This window comes from Ziziphus jujuba, chromosome 12, assembly GCF_031755915.1.
Source record: "Ziziphus jujuba cultivar Dongzao chromosome 12, ASM3175591v1".
Lineage (NCBI taxonomy): Eukaryota > Viridiplantae > Streptophyta > Magnoliopsida > Rosales > Rhamnaceae > Ziziphus > Ziziphus jujuba.
This window is the reverse complement of record NC_083390.1, coordinates 9,374,435-9,391,411: the sequence shown is the minus strand read 5'-3', so window position 1 is coordinate 9,391,411 and position 16,977 is coordinate 9,374,435. Positions and strand designations below refer to the sequence as shown.

General features: G+C 29.9%; 2 long non-coding RNA genes across 2 annotated transcripts; both read right to left on the bottom strand.

The window, feature by feature from the left end:
• Positions 1-1,022: 1,022 nt before the first annotated feature.
• On the bottom strand, positions 1,023-2,065 carry LOC112493251 (uncharacterized). Its single transcript, XR_003057679.3, has 4 exons — positions 1,948-2,065; positions 1,787-1,864; positions 1,535-1,636; positions 1,023-1,365 (listed from the first exon to the last, which is right to left on the bottom strand). It is a non-coding gene; the product is annotated as an uncharacterized LOC112493251 (long non-coding RNA).
• Positions 2,066-2,902: 837 nt separating this feature from the next.
• Positions 2,903-3,783, bottom strand: LOC112493247 (uncharacterized). The gene is made up of 3 exons (XR_003057676.3): positions 3,571-3,783; positions 3,428-3,477; positions 2,903-2,997 (listed from the first exon to the last, which is right to left on the bottom strand). It is a non-coding gene; the product is annotated as an uncharacterized LOC112493247 (long non-coding RNA).
• Between the last annotated feature and the right edge of the window lie 13,194 nt (positions 3,784-16,977).

Here is a 16,977-nt window from a genome sequence, read left to right as displayed (position 1 = left end):
CGGTAATATTTCAAGCAATTACAAATTGAATGTTTTCACTTATTAATGCCATTTTTTCTCTTACTTTGTTAACATTTATCATCAATAAAGCTAGATTTAGCATGTTCTTGGTGGAAACACATACGATTGAAGTTGTCAGATGGAATTGTGGTGATTCTCTTATGATGGTGGACAAATGTCAATTACCAATGATGCATCGGTAATTACCATTGGGCAGTAATAGCATCCGTGAAACAATAAGAAACCTACAAAAAACTGAACACAAAATGATATTTTAGAAACACAATACAATAGATGACTTTGCCAACAAAACAACACATAAAACCAACGTCTATTATGCCAAAACACATGTTACGCAGTTAAGCTACTAATTGCATTCCTTACTACATTACATAACACACACATACCACATAACATTCCCCCATTGTCTTAATATAGCGTAGAGCAATTTATGGTCCTTCAGTTGAATGGTGCTGTTGGTTGGTAGTGCTATCAAGAGGTACAGCGGTCGAGCAAGATCGGCTGCTATGACCAATCTGTTTGCACCTCCTGCATCCATATTGATAACGCTCCTCTCCTTGAGATTGAATGTGGTAGCAGGGAGAGAAAGAGAGAGGGATAGAAGTTAATGAGGGTAGATGAGAAATGGGAGATAGTAAAACAATTTGTTTCAATATTTTGCACTTTATACGACAGTTAATGAGAAATGAGGGTAGATGAGAAATGAGAGATGGTTCTATTTATTTGACACTTTCATATCTATTTATTTAAATATTTTCCACAACTGCACAATTAATTCCCTCCTGGGAATAGTCAAAAAATCTAAAATTAACTAGATTTCAATGCATGCCATTCAAACAAGTTCAAATGGTCCCAAACTAGAGAGCCAATATTTGAAAACTCAATTACCATTTAAATTCTTATCCTTCTTTTTTCTTGTTTTTCCACTTCTCAAAAAATATGGAAAATTTAATAATAAAATTGAGTCCTTAAATTTCCTCTTGAAATGAGAATCATGTAGAAAAACTAAAAACTAAATCTGAATTAGCAAGAGAAAAATATACAAGTGTTTTATGAATACAAACCTATTTTTATTGAGTCGATGAAAATTACAAAATTTAGCACTTTCTTTCTTGGGGCAAGTTGTACACTTTGATCATTCTAATCCATATCAAATCCCTCTGATAATTCCAATTTTTTTATTAATTCTAAGTTCTAAATATTAAACCTCGCTTAATAGCCAACAAAAGACAAAGTTGACACCTAATAGGGTCAGCCAGGTCCTGTTCCAAATCTGGTGCGAAGGCTATCATAAGTCCATGAAACTTGTAGGAGCCATGGATCATCTTCTAGGATCTCGCATCCCTGCAATTTCATAAACAAAAAAAAGTTCAGAAAATTTATCAAAAAAGATGGAAACTTGGAAAAGAAAAAGAAATTGAGTCACATGGATGGGTATATATATATATATATATATTATATACTTTAAATTAAAGTGAAACAATAAACGTCTCTAGCGAAGCAAGAGACTAACTTTTAAGCCATTGTAATATGCTTCCACAGCAAGAAGTGAAGGAGTAATCTTCCGAGCTTGCATCAAGTCCTAAATATAGTTAGCAGTAGTATATCCACCAGTCTGCAAATATCAAAAGGAGGTCTTGAATGAGAATATTTCCTCAAACGCAGAAACATAAAATTATCCATGAGGAACCACAAAAGACAAAGTACAATCACCCTTCTCACCCCTAAGCTAATAAAAAAGGATCAAATGAAGCTCTTACAGCACCTTTTCGCCAGAGGCTATAAGGAGAAGGTCACTCCCCATTTTTGGGCTCAAGAAAAAGTCCCTCTCAATCATTTTTACCTGTGGCAGAGAATGAAATCATATTAGATAAGTCCTTGATTTATTTTTTAACTCAAATAAGAAACTGCAATTACTCAACCTACCAGTGTATCTTGTGCAAGTTGCATTCCCTTGGTGGTATGCCCAATCATCGCTCCCTCTATAAGTGTCTGGAGACATATAGTATACAAAATTAACATCCAGCTATTAGAATAATCCTTCGAACATTTTAGAGAGAACAACACAAATAATATACTTTCTTGAGTCTTAAATGGAAAATGTGCCAAACATGAAGGTGTATAATATAATAGAATAAATAGCTACATTTATATTACTAAGCAACACACAACTAGCCAACCATAAATGCTATGGAAAGAGTTTAGTCATGGCAAAAGGAAAAAGAAAATATTAGTTTTTCCGGTAAAAAAAATCATAACATATCAGATGTTTGGATGGACCATGTGGATACCCATGAAAGGGAAAGTGTTGTTGTATTTCCTGAATACGTGTAGAGTTCAAAGAAGGCAGATTATTGCACACATAATCTGACATCAAGTACTGTCCAAAAATGATTTGGCTGATCAGAAATCCAATCATCCAAAAATCTCTTAAAATACAAACTGATATAAATTACATATCCTTCTTACTTTATCCCAAGATATTTAGATAAAATATTCAAATAAACTCATTTAAGCATGTACTGAATACTACAAACAAGATCCTATTTCCATTTACTGACTTCATATCAAAAATTCTAAGGAAATTTCAGAAATCATGAAAGCAACAAAGTATCTAAAATGTCTATAAAACAAATGAAATCAGAAATGGAAGGGCTTGGAATTGTCACAGCAATTAAACATCAGCCATGGTAGTCAAGGATCACCTACTGACAACACAATTAACTGTTGGTTGAACAAATATATGAACCCTATAGAAAGCAAGTAGTTGTCAATAAGCAAAAAATACTATCTAGTTTACATGAAAAGAATCATGAAAAGGAAACTCCATATGAATGATAAACTTTCTAAGTACCATTTTCTAGGGAATCATGAAAATGAAACTCCATATGAATGATAAACTTTCTATGTACTTTCATGATTTTCTTCATTTGGAAAATTCTCCTTCCCTGTATCAAACTTCTTATCTGCAGAAACCTATATGAACAACATAAAATAAAAGTGAAAAATATAATGAGCACTGGGAAATAAAAACCACCATAGTTGAATATATTACCCTTGGTAGAAATGGAGGTTTCTGTTAACGTATAGAATGTGCAACCATGGAGTTTAAACAGTAAATTTCCCTTATGATTCTCATGTTCATAATGAAGTAAATGCAATAACTAACAGTTTGCATTAAACATTAAGGAAAACAAGAATTATACATGACAACAATAACTGATAACAACGAAAGCAGTTATATTTAATCACCAATAGCAATTATAGTAATAAAATAACTATAACTACAATTATATTAAAACACAAATAAGGGTGCAGACAATTAAATTTAATAAATAAGCAGCATTCAATAATGGAAAACACACAAGACCTAAAAAAATAATAATAATATAAAACACACAAGTACCATCTTTAGAATAACCTCCACAGCACCTTTGCCATCACCAAGAGCTCCATCTATTTCATCAATCACCCAGAGAAAAAGTAGTAACTTGTTTCTTCTGCATACATTCTAGAATAAGAAGGGTAACCATAAAAAATAATACCAACCAAGCACTTTGGCCTCGAGTCAACAGTGACAGAGTTCATCTGCACTACATCAAGAATTTTTGCTTCAATTGTTGATGATGACCGATCATCACTAGCATTAACCTACAGAGTAAAAAACACTTGAGGGAAAGATAAAGGAAATTGAAATAACAGACTAGAAGAGATAACAACGAAACTAAAAAGTAAAGTGTTAAAAAGAAAAAAAAATGAAAAATAAAAGTAGAAAGCGTCTTGCAAGCAAGAGCTTTTCATGGTTCCAACGATGAGAGAATGGAATGTATCCCTAGTTGGCTGTACTCCATCCAGCATCATATCATCATACACATCTCTCAGCAAGAAATTCCTACCACCACTGTATTAAAAAAAAAAAAAAAAAGAACACAACTTTCACAATTTCTCCCAAAAAAAAATAAAAAATCCCAAACCCACAAAAAGAAAATTAAAATTAGAATCTACCTTCTCTGCGCGGTGAGAGAACTGATAATAGTGTTATACTCAGAGACATTGCTTGCGTAGTTCCTCCTTGCGTATTCCTCTGTTGAAGCCACATTGAAGTATCGCCGTCCCACCTCTCGTAGCAGTGAATTACGCTGCCCTGAATTATAACAATCTAAAATATATTATTTATTTAAAAAAAAAACTATTTCATTATTAGTGAAATGAGTAAGAAAATGTCTGGGGAAAAGCTTAAGAATTTGAAAATGGAGAGGAGAAGATTACCAGTGATTGATCGAATGAGCCTCATGCTTTCCTACTTCGCTGTTGCCTACCTGTTGCTTCTGCTCCTAGGGCTCTCTAAAACCCTGCAGTTTTCTCTATGAGTTGCCTTTTCACCGTTTCCTTCAAAATGCACAGTCTCCAAGCTTACAATCCGGCCGATGCGAAAGGAAACAGAGGGCTCCTAATGGGCTGGATATTGATTATAAGGAGAAGAGAAAAGTCGGGTGAAGAAAAGAAAGAAAAAAAACATAGAAAAAAATAAAAAAAATATTTAATTTGGATATAAGGGTATTTTGGGATTATCAAAAATTAAAAGGGTAGAAAAAAAAAAAAAGATACCAAATGAGGGGATAAAAATCGTTAACCTCGTCCCTATGAGGGTATTGGGCCAAATTCCCCTTTTTAAATATTTATAATTTTGCTTCCTTCAACGTGCAACCCCACGTCATTCTAAATAATTTCAAGTAATATACCCTATGGATTTTATATATTTGGTGCCCATGTCCACCATAACGTGGATGTCCAACGTAGGAGGATCATGTATATAATTTACCAGCTTAAAAATCAAAGTTGTTCCCATTTTTCTTTTTCTTTTTTCTTTTTTTTTTTAATATGCTTTTTTAAGTAGATAACTTAAAAGCAAAGTTCCTTAGGTATCATTTACCAAAAAAGTAATAGAGGTATCAAAATCATTGATTTGTAGGTAGAGACTGCAGGCTGCAGCATGGATCAATAAACAAAAGTGAAAGACGTTCAAAGAGCGACCAAGTTTCCATGTCATGCGCCCATTAAAGATTTCATAATGCAGATCAAGAAATTTTAAAAAGAAGGGCGATTTATAATGCTAATTTAATTTATTATTATTACTATTATTATTTTTAGCCTAGATGGCTTCTATAGACTCCATTACTAATGGGTGGATGTGAGACATTTTAATTTGTTTTGACGAGAGAAAAATGTTATAAAATATAGGGTTTATATTGTACAAATTTTTTTAATTTTTGATCAATACAACAAATATAAGATTTTATAGCATACGGTTATAGTATTTTTGAAAAAATACAATTACTAATATAGAATAATAGTATTTTTAATCAACTTTTTACATGTTAAAATGTATTGAATAAAATTTTATTTTTCAATAACATTTTAAAATGCTATGAAAATCTATAGATGAGTTAAATATTAAACATGAAATTAAAATGGATCAATATCACCGAGGAGGAAAATAAAATGAGTAACAATATATATGGAATAAATAATAAGTATTCATACATTTAGTTTGTAATTCAAGCCCTAATAAAACAACATAAGACCATATATATGTTATCTTTATTGTCTGTCACAAGCACTCTGCATATTTTACCTCTATCTCAATATCTTCTTCTAAAATATAATTTTCAATTTTTCTATCTATTTATCAATCCTTTAGTTACATGGTATTTATGTCGTTTCTATGAGTGTTACTGATTTTTAAAATGAAGTTTTTCTTTTTATTATTGTTACTCGTATGAAAAGAAATATAATATCAATTGAAGTTGCTAGTCATCCAAAAAAGTAAAAATAAAAATTGTCATTTTTTTCCCCCAAAACTCTTTCCTATTTAAATAAGGTAAAAATATCGGACTAACTCAAAAAATAACTTTGGATTAAAAGAGAAATTGGTTTGGAGGGATATCTATGTGTGTATATATACATATATATATATATATATATATATTCTTTTTTATGAGATTATCTTCCAATCAAAGTTGTTAGTTATCTTTCAAAAATAATTAAAATTGTTACTTCTTTTTCAAAATTCTTTCCTATTTAAATAAGGAAAAAATTTCATACCATGGTTTTATTAACTCAAAAAATAACTTAAATCCCCCCTCCTTTCCTCCCAAATTTCGGATCCATTTTGATTGAAAGGGAGGTCAATTTGGAGGGATATTTCTTTTTGCCTTTTTATTAGGTTTGGCAGATTTAAAAAAAAAAACAGAAAAGAAAAGAAAAAAAACAAAACAAAAAATACTCCCCAAATTTTGCAAGGACAGAGAAAGTTGGAAAGAATGCCTTTCTCTTCAAGATTGAAAAAAAAAAAAAAAAACCAAAAAAGAGCAAAAAGTTTGTTCCTGTTGGTTTTGATATGAAATGTTAAGTTCTTGGTTTTAATGTTTCTTGTATTTTTATAAGTTTAAACTTTTTAAAATTTTAGTAGAATTTGTGATTTTATATTAGTTTTACAATTTTTTATTCATAATTATTTTATTTGAATTACGTTTAGGTAAAACTTTAATTTAATAAAATTTAGTTTATATATATATATATGTTGCTTTAATTTCTAGTGTTATTTTATTACGTAAGTTTGATGTTTTAGATTATTTGAGATAGAGATTTTTTTTTTTTTTGGGGTTATTTGCAGGTTCTTGAACAAGAACAATAAAAGGTGGAATCATTAATAAGGATTGTCTTTTTGGAATTGTTGCTGTCATTTGGATTTCTAGATCAAGATTTACCGATCTTTTTTGTAGTTGTTGCAGATATAGGAAAGAAATTTGATTGTGCAAATTTTTTATTTTTTTGGCTCTCTCTTATGTGTAGATAATTTTGATTATCATATGTACCTTTATTTATCTTTTGAATGGTTGATGATAATCTATTAAAGAAATTAGTTTTAATTTTTTATTATTTATTTTTGAATTTATTACTTTTAGATTATTGTTTTTACTATTATCAACTTTAAATTTGAGATAACTTTCAGTAAATAAAAAAAAAAGGGAAACTTTTAGTAAAAAAAAAAAAATTGTAGTGCTATAAATTAAATTCATAAAATGTAATAAAAATATTATTGAAATTAAAATTTAAAATCTCATATAGGAAAATGACATTTTACTAATTAATGTCACTAAAAATACATAAAATCAATTTAACTTATTATTATAACAATAATGCTAGCGATACCAATAATTTGTACCAAGAAGATACCAAGATGAGATAGAATCCAGCTAAAAAAATCATTAAAATCCACATCATTACCACGCCAACAATGGTTTATTAACAAAATTATTCATTCTTAATATTTTTTTAAATATTCTATTAGATTTTTTTAAATAAAAAATTTTAAAAATAAAAACATGAATTAGGTATCACGTACAGGGCTCCCTATCTCGCCATCACCGGAAGCTGAAGGCTTCTGTACACTGTTGCCACACTTCCACCAACCTCCTCCCTACTGGCCACAACTCTAGGAAAAAAAAAAAAAACTTTTAGTCATGGTATTTTCTCTCACATGGTGATAAGCGTGTTGGATCCAAACAAAAATCAACAACAGCAACCAGAAGAAGATTCCCAAGGTAAAGTTCTTCAAAAGTATGGCAATAGTTGTGAATCTTATATTTTTGTTCTTTTTTTTTTTCATTAATTTTTCAGAGTGTGTTTATTATCTTCTCTCTCAATTTGTTGTATTGTGATTACTAAATGTGTGCAAAACCTTTTGAAACTCCAATAGATGAAAAATAAATTTATATGAACCAAAACCTTCTTCTATACATCCAGTGCTTTCTGAAGTCTTCCTTAACTTCTTTAGCTTCCATATATCCTTATACAAATTGACACTGTGATCTTCACATAATGAGCTTAGCCTTCAATGGGGCTCATTATTTATTGTTTAAATTTGGTCTACGAGTCCACATATTTTTTATGTGGTATTTAACAAGGGCATGTGACATTTGCCAAGTTCTTTTTCGAGACACATAGGATAAGCTACAATGACTTGACATAACACATTAGATAAAAAAAGACCCAAAATATGAGAGAAGAATGCATGACAATGATGGAGTTTGTGAACTCGTACTAGCTACCAAGGATGGAATGAAACCGTTTCTCATGGACCTTGCTGGTTGCTAAGAAAATTAACACTGGGTTAAGCAATCATCACAATTTTGATGAAGGTCTTAACCCTTTTGTTCAATTATGCAGATATTTTCATCTTAAAACAATCTTATATTTGAAACATTTGATGGCATTGATAGCCAATTATATGTATAGTAATTGGAAAGCAAGATCAAGTCGAGATAGGATTAAACTAATTGCCCACCATATGAATTAATGCTTGCTTGTTTTCTGGGAGAGCCACATCTTCACTGCACAAGAGAATTTCATCTGTTTATAATATTTTTATTTTTATTATTTTTTTTGGTAAAAGAATTTCCTCTGTTTTGTATGTGGAAGAGAATGAACAGTGAAGTTGAGTCTAAAAATGATAAATTTGCTAGTTGAGTTGAGATAGGATTAGACTAATCGTCGACCATATGAATTAACTCTTGGCTTGTTTTTTGGGAGAGCCACATCTTCATTGCTTTGCCTCTAAACCAGTTATTTTTCATCTTTTAACAAGATTCCCATTGAGCTATAACTTCACTCATAGACTTCTAAAATGAGATCACTAGAATGTTTGGATTTTTTATTATTGCCTTCTATTATTTGTTTTTTCTTTTATTTCTTTTATATTTTTTGGCTCTAGATTTTCATACAAATTTTAGACCAAAGAAGAATAATTTAGTTTGCATATAAGAATGACTTTCGGCCTACAATGGGAATTTTAAGTCTAGAAACGAAATTTTATTCACAAAATTTCTAAAAGTATTTTTGCTTTGGTATTTAACAAAGGCATGCAAAAACCAAAGGCTCCATGTCTTGTTGCTCTACGTAAATCATGTTATTTATCACTGATGATATATGGATGTCCAAGGTTTCCAATATATTTTATTATTATTATTCCTTTTTACCTCAAGAAATAACACATATTCCCTAGCTTCCTTACTACAATCTTTGTTTTTCTTGCCATTAAAATTGGCATTGAAAATAGCCCTAGAATTAAGAGATGGTGCAAATTTAGTATTGTATGCTACTTTATTAGGATAACCTATTATTTTTACTTGTTAGGTAGTAGTTTTGGTGTTCCTTTTTGGTTCTCTCATAGTCTCCTGCTACTTGTTTGAGATAATTCTCATCTTTTGTGTTTTTAGGCAATTTGAGTATGTATTAATCTATGCCATGACTTTAATAAAAGCAAGTATGGCATTGTTTATTGATTTAGGTTTCCTCAGGTAAATTGGTCTTTATAAACTTTGTGGGATCTTGAATTAGGTTTGTCTAGGCTTTATTTTCTAAAAGAGAATTATATATTGAAGATCTTGAATTAGGTTTGTCTAGGCTTTATTTTCTTAAAAGAGAATTATATATTGAAGTCAAAAGACTAACATGGCTCATCTCACTTTCAAGTCAAAAGTAGCACATGGTTCTTATTGACACATGAAGGCTAGTTAGCTAATTGTAACTTTTTTGCACTACACCTTCATTTATTTGCTTTTTTTTCTTTTTGTATCTTTTTTTGATTTTTTTTCTCCCATTTTTTAGTTCTTACTTCTCTGAAATCAATAGGAGTCTCTTTGATTATTAGATAGTATGAGTTGATAGGACCTGCTCCAGGAACCCTTTTAGAATCTCTCAAGTGATCCTGCCTAGTGAAGTTTCACTAGACTATCCTTAGAGAATATCCAATAGAACCCCACTTAAAGTGTAGACAAGCGAACACATGTGTTAGGTCTAAAATATTGATGATTTTATGCCATATTTATAGCTTAATATTTGTTAGTTTGTGTTAATTTGTTATGGAAAGATACTTAATTATGTATTTTTCTTAATCTAGGTAAAAGAGGAAGAATTTTAAGAAAACAACCATAAAAATAGATTCCTTGGGTCGAATTATGGTGGGAAGCAAGATTTGAGCTCGAACGGACTAAGCATTAAAAAAATTCCAAAAAGATACCTTGAAGATTCCATAAAGATTCTATCAGGAATTTCATGATGGAAGTGGATGTCATATGAATCATCACGATCTGAGGATTTCAAATGTCTCGTTATTTTTGGATTTCGAGGTGCGAGCAAAGAGTTATCATCATTTAAAGTTTAGAATTTATAAAAAATAATATTCTAGTTAAATCTCCACTATTGATCAAAAGAGGGAATCAAGGCAATTTGAGGGCCAAGATAAAAATAAGTGGCAATAATTGGTTAATTTATTATTAATGAGGCACATGTCATGTCACATGCTTCATTAAGGGTAAATTAGACTAATTAACTATTTTTTTAGGAGGAATTAGATAAAAGGAAAGTAGTAGAGAGCAAGTAATATCAAGTTTCCTTTTTGCACATGAAATTCATCCAACCCTTTTCATGGCCCAAAAAAGGTATCTTCCAAGACTCCCACATTGAAAATAAAGAGAGAAAAAGATTTCCAAGGTCTTATATATATAGCCCCCACCACATTGAAGGAAGATATACAAGTTTAGAGAGTTATTTAAGAGCTTTTAGGAGGCTTAAATAGAAACAAACCAAATTTTGGGAGTTTTTAAGATTCTCTTAAGGGTTCTAGGGTTTTAAAGTTTTAGAGTTTTAGAAGATCAATTGGAGAGCTTGGAGGAGGCAAAGAGACGTGGGCTTGCTTGGAGAAGAAGGCTACCACTTTCAGAGCTCTTGGAGGAGAATTTCTTCAATAGTTTTTATTCTCTTTTCCTTTCGCTTTAATTGTGAATCTTATTATTTTTAATAATTATGGATGTTGAAATTATTTTTACCATGAACTAATTTTCATAGCTAGGGCTATGATGTAGCCCTAACTATGAAGGTTTAATTATTTTAATATATGTTGAGTTTTATTTAATTAATAATATGTTTTGTTAATAAATCATTGGTATACCTAATGCTTTCATAGGCTGGAAGGAATGAATTATTTTAATAATATTTGAGCTTGGAAAAGGATAATATTATGGATCTCCAGTGATTTACATGAATGCATAAATGATTGGAAAATAGTTATGTCTCATGCCATATTATTTGCTTAATCTATGCTTGATGAATTTGCATGATTTAATTTATAGGCCAGAAGGAATAAATTAGGTTATGTGAATATTATCAATTGTGAGTGGAAACTACTTTTGATTAATTTTGTGATCAAGTGTGGTTAACAAAATTACTAGTTAATTAAATTCACATATTTAAGTAATTAAATTGGAATAGTTAGTGGTGAAATCAAATGCCCTAGTATTCATAATTATTCAATTCTCTCTCTTACTTGAAATTGATCTAATTTTAATTCATTGCTTTTGTTTAATTTAGTTTATTTAGTTTTCAATTGCCATCTTAAATTTTAGTTCAAATATTATCAAAACCTAATTATCTTTGGTACTTAATACTTAATCCCTTGGGTATGACAACCCTATTTTTCCACTTTATTACTTGAAAACGATTCGTGCACTTGCGAGTTGATTTTACACATCAACATGAAATAACAAATAATATCTCCATATAAAGATAAAACTACAATAGCATAAAAGTTCACAACTATGGTCCACAACCAGCCCATCATACTACAGGCCATAACTAACATATATATAATATGGTCTCTACTATATCCAGTATTTAGGTCAGAGCATTCTAAGAGTATTTTCAAAGTTTAGAAGTATAAATAAATAACAAATAAGTCCAAAAAGATAAGGATTAAAAAAAAAAAAAAGATAGATACTGTTGCTGTTGTGGAAAGAATGAAGTGACAAGCGGTATGCGAGGTAAACTGTCACTAACTGTCTGGACCTAGGGGAACGAATTTAAAACAAATAAAACATAAGATAAAAAATCTCAATAAGTGGCATAGCAAAATAGAAAAATAATAATTTATTTCCGTAAAATTTTCTCTCAAGATTTCTAGTTCCACTCATTTGAAAAGTTGTCCATTTAAAAATCGTTTTATAAAACCCAAATTTATATCCCAATTCAATATCATAAAACCAATGCTCAAAAAGATATAAAATGAACGTTCCTTATAATATTATAAAATGTCTTAATCAAGATATAAATATTAGGCATAAAATATTATAAATACAATTTCACAAAATAATTATGAAAATGCAGTAATAACCACAATATTGGAGAATCAACAATATACTCAGAACATATATAATGTATCATACGATATACCAAACTGTAAATCGTGGGATACACCTACTTCATGACCCTTAATGAATGAAAGTATCATGGAAATAATAAACTGTTAGGATGTACCCAACCTCATGGCCCGTGGCAATAATGAAGTGTTGGGATGTACCCAACCTCTCGGCCCGTGGAAATAATAAACCGTTGAAATGAATCCAACCTCACAGCCCATAATAATAATAAACTGTTGGGATGAACCCAACCTTACGGCACTGTGGGAAATCCGCGGACTATGATATAATACTGATTCAAAACACTGATACTATATAGTACATCAATTAAAAATAAACAATACAGTATCCATAAAAAAATCTTATGAGATCATATTTGTCCAAATAATACTGTATCACAAATCATAATTTAATATTCAAACTCAACCACTTATTTAAATATTTCAAAATTTTCAAATCATCATTTCATGCTAAACCAAAAATACCACAATGAAAAATATACCATAAATCATTTTTAAGCATATAAAATTATAAAACACTTAAACATGCTTAAAACATATGATTTCCAATCCACTTTCTTAAAATCAATTATTTTCCAAAATAATTTAAAACTTCATTTGAAATACCAAAATATTTAAGTAGCATGATCCACAAGTTCACTATGAACTTATCAGAGTTAAAAACCATTTAAAAGCTTATCAAATGTATAATAAAATGATAACACATATATGTAAAAGCAGATATTCATATATGCATAAAATAAACATTTAAATCAAGCGACATATGCATAAAATATTCAAAACATATATGTATTATATATTAGCATGCCCAAAACATTTTAAAAAGATATAATCACTCACAGTACTATACATGCTAACTTTTGTTATCCCGCAGGATTGTCTCCAGACTCAACATGATTGTCTGTAATATAATAAAAATATTTCTCAAGCTCCAATAACTAAACCAAAGACATTGGTGTGTACCAAATGTCTTAGAATGAATTGTATAATTATAAAATTACATAAATTAGACATTGGCTGATCCAATTATGCCGCATACCCTTAGGACTTAGTACCCAAAATTGGAGCTTTTCACTCAAAGGCTAATCTTTTGAAATTGAACCTTCTAATGGATCCTAATAATATCTAATTTCACTATTCCAACTTCAATTTTGTCGAAACACAGTTCAAATTTATCCGGTATTTAATTAATTGACCCAAAAATAGAAAATTTATTAGACAACGTCCAACATTTATAACTTTATATCAATAGAAAGCCCAAGAGATAAGAAACATAATGGTGTGCTCACCTTGGTTTAACGATGTCTCCGGTGGCCGTAAAACTTGATGGAAATCTCAGTCGAACTTCTTGTTGACGTATCTCTCAAACGGAGAAGAACCTGGACAAAAGTAGCATGTAAATGAGTTTAGAGGGTTCAAAAATAGGGGGAAAGGTGTATGGGTTAGGCCTAAAACATCAGAAAACACAAAAATCCTAGTGACCCACCTTGCTGCCCGCCGTCGACTTTGGTCGACTGATATGGGTTCATCGGCCAGCCTTTCACCATGAAATTTCACAACATAGCTCACCGTCATGTGGGTGTCCCTCTGCTGTGGCATGTGTATGAAGTTGGTGGTCGGAATTGGGCAAAATAGTGATGACCCGGCTGGATATTAAATGGGTTCGAAATGACCTTGTTCAAATCAGTGGGTCTAGAGAGAAATTTCTTGAGTTTGAGGGACAAAATAGGTATTTCAAGATTTTTTTTTTTTTTCAATTGGACATGCTCTCCAAGGCTTATATAGAGCCTTGAGTCACTAACAGACAAAAAATTGAGATTGGTTTAGATACTGATATAAAATTAATGCTTAAAACTTCTCAAAACCATAATTTTTTATCTGTAATTCGAAATTTAGCATACTGCTAGTCTATGAACTCAAATCGACGAGCTCTACACACTGTTACATTGGTTAAATTAAAATCTTAACCATAGAAAAAGTCAATGTGGGACCCACACACAGTCCACTTGGTTAAACTTGGTCAAACTTGTACAATAGGGGTATTTTGTTAAGGATTGTTACAGGATTTATGTACAGATTTATTTATAAATGAATAAAATTGGCAATTAAGTAATTTAACTTTGTATATGCTTCTTTGATCCTCACATAGTGGAAGCCATGATTGTGTGTAGTTATTATTATTATTTTTTGATGTTGCTAAAAGCTAAACTCTTATCAAAATGGTAACAAATATTCTATAACCAAGAGCATTTTTTTTTTTTTTGGTTGAATTATGTAACTAAGACCTATGTTCTTCTTCTATGTCTTTTTATTTAAAAACTTTTTGTTGGATTATCATGCTTGAAACTTTAGTTTGAAAATAAGAAAATGATTTGTTTTATAGCCTAAACAATCTTATCATGTTTTTATCCATTTATGTTTATATTTGATTATAGTGTTCAACTATTGTATTATATATTGTTTTCAACATATGAAATAACAAGTTCTTCTGATGTCTATTATAATATTTCTATTACATGTTATTAATATTTTTCCTCTCTTTGTTTTTGCCTTTCTAGAACCAAATGGCATTGAAGCACACTTAAATGATCGAAAAACTTATCAATCCTTTGAAAAGGTGGATGAGTTTGAGTCAAAAATGTTAAAAAATGGCCTATCAAAATCTAAAAATGTTATTGAGGTATGTTTATGATTAAATTATTATGATATTATTTCTTTTTATAATTAAATTTAACTTATATCAAAGATATGGAGAATACAACAGATGTAGGAGACCTAGAGGACATAGACAAGCCTAAAGTTGGAATGTTATTTGACTCAATCAATGAGTTAAAGGAATACTATAATATATATGGAAAGAATAACGGATTTGAAATTTTCAAGAGAACATCAAGTAAAGGAGATGACGGAAAGTTGAAATACATTACATTTGCTTGCTCACATCAAGGAAAATCAAGAAGTAAATTTAGAAACACTTTTAGAATGCATCCAGTGACAAAAACATGATGTTTGGCAAGGCTTAGAGCTGCTATACGTTCTAATAGAAGGTGGCAAGTTTGCTTTATCTTTTTTTAACATAATTATGAATTAAGTACTCCAAGTAAAACTCGATATTGCAAAAGTTACAAAGTAATGAAGCCATATATGCAAAGGAAGTTAGAAATTAATGATAAAATTGGAACAAGGCCGAACAAGAATTTCAATTCTTTAGTAGTTGAAGCTAGATGATAATAATTTGGCATTTTTAAAGAAAGATGTAGAAATTATATAGATAAGATCAGAAGGTTAAGGTTAGGGGAAGGAAGTATTTTTTGAAAATGCAAGTTGAAAATTTGGATTTCTTTTATGCAATGGATTTAGATGATGAGGGTTAAATAAAAAATTTATGTTAGGTAGATGGAAGGAGTAAGGCTGCAAATAAAGAATTTAGGAATGTATGACATTCAATACTACATATTTAACAAATAAATATGACATGCCCTTTGCACTTTTTGTGAGAGTCAACCATCATGGACAGCCAACGTTATTTAGATGTGGCTTAATATCAAATGAGGATACAGAAATATTTATATGGTTGTTTCAGTGTTAGCTTTCATGTATGTATAACCGTGCTCCAAATGCAATAATTACTGATCAGGATAAAGCCATGCAAAATGCAATTGAAATTGTTTTTCCTTATCCATGATATAGGTTGTGCTTATGGTATATAATGAAGAAAGTAACTGAAAAGTTGAAGAGCTACAAGCAGTATGTGGGTATCAAGCTTGCTTTACATAATATTGTGTATGATTTTTTATTGTAAATTGAGTTTGAAGATTGCTAAAGTAAGTTTATTGCCATATATTCTCTTCAAGCCAATGACTGGCTATTTGGATTGTATAATGAAAGGACTAATTATATTAATTAGAAGTGTACACCAAAATAAATAAACTATTTAATTAATTGATTTATGCTTCATTAATGTTGATCTTATTAATTTGCAAATTAAAAGAATGTGTAAAAAATTTAATTAAATAAGGTTTGGGTGACAGTTTTTGATTGAAAAGCGTTGCCTATTTGGATTTTTTAATTTATTATTTTTCAAGAAAATCAACATGTCCTCTGATTTTAAATAATTTACATTAAGACATAAGATAAAAAAATAAATAGCCTCTCAATTTTACTTTCTTATAGTTTTTTTTTTAATTTTTTTAAGAAAATAATTTATTCAATGGTGAAAATGTGAACCCCATGATGGCTTCCTATATGATTAATTTATATATTTAATATTTAATAGATGGATAAGCTAAAATTTACTTTTTAATGATATATTCTATAAATTAATGATATGTCAATTATTTATCCTTGTAAAAATAATTTTTTAAATAAAAATTATTTTAAGAGATTTCTTCTTAATAATTGTGTCATTTCTTCTTAGTATTTGTCTTCGAAAAAAATTATTCAAAAAATTTTTTAAATGTTTATTCATTTTATTTTATTTATGTCAAAAAAGTGTTAGGTGATGGTTTATAAAAAAAATTTCACCTTTTATATAATGACACTTTTTTCAAAATGCATCATCTGTTCACACATTTAGCGATGTTTTCTTAAAAGCGTCGCCTGTTTACACATCTAGGAACCCTTTAAAAAGCGTCACATGTTCCAACATCTAGCAAAAGTGTCACCTATTCCTATATCTA